Source organism: Euphorbia lathyris, chromosome 5 (assembly GCF_963576675.1).
Source record: "Euphorbia lathyris chromosome 5, ddEupLath1.1, whole genome shotgun sequence".
NCBI classification, from domain to species: domain Eukaryota; kingdom Viridiplantae; phylum Streptophyta; class Magnoliopsida; order Malpighiales; family Euphorbiaceae; genus Euphorbia; species Euphorbia lathyris.
Window position 1 is genome coordinate 55246796 of NC_088914.1, and position 4129 is coordinate 55250924.

Genomic DNA, 4129 nt, shown 5'->3' on the forward strand with positions numbered 1-4129 from the left:
TTCTTCTTCTGGTTTCCAGCTTCGGATCAATGTCCCCTGAAGAAACTATAGGGGCAAAATTGAAACTTAGGGCATCGCACTTAACCCCCTGGATTGAGGAGTCAAACCCAAAGCGTAATGTCAAACCTTGGAGTTCGATATAATGATTTCACTTTCATCACTCCACTCTGCACTTGACTTTCTTGCCCAGCCGTCCTCATCTGCCTTTTGTTGGACCCTCCTAATGATGTGAATCAAATTAAATGATGGGTCCAATGGGTCAAGAGACCTGAACATCAAAATACTAGAGAACTCATAGTCACCTAAAAGAACTTGAATTTAAATTAGACCTTACAAGGTACAATTATTTAGACGTCTTTGGAAGATAAAGAATAAAAAAGGAAAAACATATGGGATTCAATCCAAAGTAATGATATTAAATTTATTGTAAAGAGAGTTGAGACTCATATTGATAAGCTTCATGACAAGTAGTTATTATACCACCCCAATAAGCAAAGTTCTTTATTGCAAAACCTATGAGCTTAAAATGCAGCAAAGGAGAAGTTCCATCTAGGCCTTTAGCTGTGAAATAGGTTGCGTACTCTTTGACTGTGGTTTGTCTATACTTAGGAGGATTATCTTCAGACAACAGTTCCTTGATAGGTCCATAGATTCTTGGTGTTGATTCTAGATTGTGCTAAAAAAGGTGGTCATGGATACTCTTGGTCCTATACGGTTTGCCAATACCCTGTGCTCCACGCTTATTAATGTATCATTTGATATTAGCTGTGAAATCAACAACCAAAATGAAGTCCCAAGCTTCATCAAGATATCCGGCTCTTCCGAGAAGATCTACCATGCAAGAGTAATGCTCAATTTTTTGGCACTATGCCATAATATTTTGTTCATACAATCAAAGAAATTCCACCCTTCACTTGTTAAACCCGAATTCTTGCACGCAGAGAGCAATGCCATGAAGGTTATGGAATCCGGCTCGATACCTACTCCTTTCATTTCACCAAACAGTGAAATTGCCTCCCTTCCAAGGCCATATATAGTAAATCCCATGATCATGCAATTCCAGCAGGCCAATGTTTTGTTATTACTTCTCCTGAAAACTTTACTGGCGCTCTTTAAGTCGCCTGCTTTACAGTACATGTCAATGAGTGATGTGGCTATGTATACATCTCCGATGATGCCACTTTTTGAACTGACACAATGTAGTTCTTTACCCTTGTGTAACAGAGACAGGCCTCCACAAGTTCTGAGTAAGCTAGATATAGTGGCAGAGTTAGGCTTAATACCGTCTCGTTGCATTTGAATGAAATATTGTAGAGATTCTCTGTAATTGCCGTTCTGTGAGCTGCCGGTTATGAGGACAGTCCATGAAACCACATTTGGAGTCAATCCTGATCTTTTCACACCTTGAATCACACCCAAAGCTACCTCATCGTAAGCCCCAAATTGCATAACTAGAAACGAGACTGTTCCATGTAACTAAGTCCTCCCTAATTCCTTATTCTTCCATTTTAGTTAACAACGCTTTAGCTTCTTCAAAAAGCCCCTTGAATGCATACCCTGTTATTAATGAATTCCAAGCAACAACGTTCTTGTTCTTCATATTATCGAAAATTGCCCGAGGAAAGGTTAAACAATCACACTTGACATACATGTCGAACAATGAAGTTCCAACATACACATCATAGTCAAGCTCATTTCTTATCACATAGCCATGAATCTCTTTCCCCATTTTCAAGTCTCTCAATTCAATGACAGCTTGAAGAACACTCGTAATAGAGCTCGAATCTGGCCTAAAACCTGAAACTTGCATATTACTTAAAATCATAAAGACTTCATTATAGAAACCATGAGCAGCATGGCCTGATAATAAGCAATTCCAAGTTACTAAATCTGGCTTTACGCTGCACGATCCCATCTGCTGAAATAGAATCCAAGCATCATTCAAGTTACCAAGTGCAGCATAACTTGAGGTGATAGAATTCCATCAATACAAGTTATGTTCTTTCATTGAATCAAATACTTTTCTAGCGAGTTTAAGTTTCCCATTTCTAGAATACATGCCAATCAAGGATTTGGAAATCAACAAATTTGATGATTCAAGTGGTTGTTTTATAACATACCCATGAATCTGCTTCCCTTCATCCACAGCTCTCTCCTTTCCACAAGCTAGTAGTATCTTCGAAAGTGCAGAAGATCACCGATGTTAATGATAAGAGCAGCAGGAGTGGGAGGGACATCAATCCATTGATTCGGATGAAGAACTTGAAGACCCCAATTTGATCTTGCAGAAGAACAGTGAGAAAGTCATTATCAGCATGCTGAGTTGTGCCGTATGTTAATTCTGGTTATGGGCATGCTGGATAGTAATGCCCTAAAAGGACATGTCCCTCACCACAACCTATCTCTTTCAAGTAGTTTGCCTTCAAAGCTAGACCTTCTAATAATAATTCCAACAGTGTATTCCCCAAAGTGGTACCACCTAGACATAAATCACACCCACAAGTAAAAATATAATTTGTAATTTGTATTGTATTGATGGAACTACATAGCATTAGAGTCTTAGTAATTTTATAATTTGTAGAGGTCAAAATAAAAATATAAATAAACTAAAAAGGACTGAATTCATAATTGTTAAAGTAAAAGCATTACTTATCCTGTATGTAAGAAGGAATTCTTTCCCAAAGATTTATCCGCAGCTTTCTTATTGTATGATGCCCCAAGTTCTTTTGACTTCTTAGTGGGACTTCACTCTGTGAGCTTTAGCACTCCTTTTTCTTCTTTGGTAAGAACTGCAGTAACTAAAACAATCTTTCCAACAATAATGCATCTGATAATTAATAAATGTATTTGAATGGGGTCCTTTTTAAGGGTTTTTTTTCATAGAGAGAAGAGAAGACACAGCAGTAGCTTGTAGATGTAGAATAAATAGGGGAAGGGGGGGGTCGGTCATATAGAGTGCCCAATAAGTGGGGTATAATAAGAAAAGAAAAGAAATGAAATGGTGCCTGAGTATAGGTTGTTATTGGTCATTTTCATCGTTTGATGCTTCCTGTCCTGAAAGAGTGTCTCACTCTCATTTTCTCCTTTCAATTCCTATGTGTCCACCTCTTTCTGTCTCTCTTTCTTTAGACACGCTTAAAGGGTGATAGTCAAGACACCTCCTACTCTCATCTTAATTTCCTGCCCACTGTCTCCTAAATTACCACCTAAATACACTCTTGACCAACCCAAAACCTGTCACACCAATTTCTAAGGAGAATTGCCTCCACTTTCATCCATGATCATTCCCATGTTAGAGATATTTACTTCAAGATAACTAGTCAAATATTAGATGCTAATTACCTTGATTATAGTTAGGATTTGATTTGTATTTGAATTTCAATTGTGCTCTAGGATTATCTTCCTACTGTATAGATACCTATACTTATATCAAACTCTAATTAGGGGAAATACATTTTCATTATTATTCAAACTCTTCTAACTCTTATTCTAACCTATCTATAATTAATATGTTTGCTTCTAACTCTATATCTATCTATATTATTACTTATAATTCAGATTTGGGTATTTTGTGCTATTAATCTTTGCTTTTTCTATGTTATTCTTTGTTTCATAAGCAGCTAGTTAGGGTTTTCATTTTCAATGGATGATGTTATTCCATGTATTTATTTAGGCTTAATGCTCCTCCAACCCTCTTAACTTGTCCAAATTGGTCATTTTACCCCTCCAACTCATTGAATGTCCTATTTACCTCTTAACTCCATACAAATGGTATTTCTCACCTCCTTGACTTATCCAAATTGGTCATTTTACCACTCCCTAACTCATCGAATATCCTATTTACCCCCCTTAACTCTATAAAAGTGGTATTTCCCACCCCTTATGATCCTATTTACCCCATAACTTTATAAAAGTTATATTTCTTACCCCTTTATCATGCAAAATTAATAGGACTTATTCAATTTGAAAATATATATTTTTAATATAAACTTTTTATTTTGTTTTAATTTGATCATTATATCGATCTTTCATGTGTTTATTATAATAATATTGTATTACAATAATTAGATAATCAAAATTTAACTTGCAAAAAGTTGAAGAGAAGAAGGATAAATAAAAGATGCAAATA

The 4129-nt window shown here is 36.1% G+C and overlaps 1 pseudogene; it reads right to left on the bottom strand.

Moving 5' to 3' along the window:
• Window positions 1–421: 421 nt before the first annotated feature.
• Window positions 422–3291, bottom strand: LOC136229797 (1-aminocyclopropane-1-carboxylate oxidase homolog 1-like; annotated as a pseudogene).
• Window positions 3292–4129: the final 838 nt, after the last annotated feature.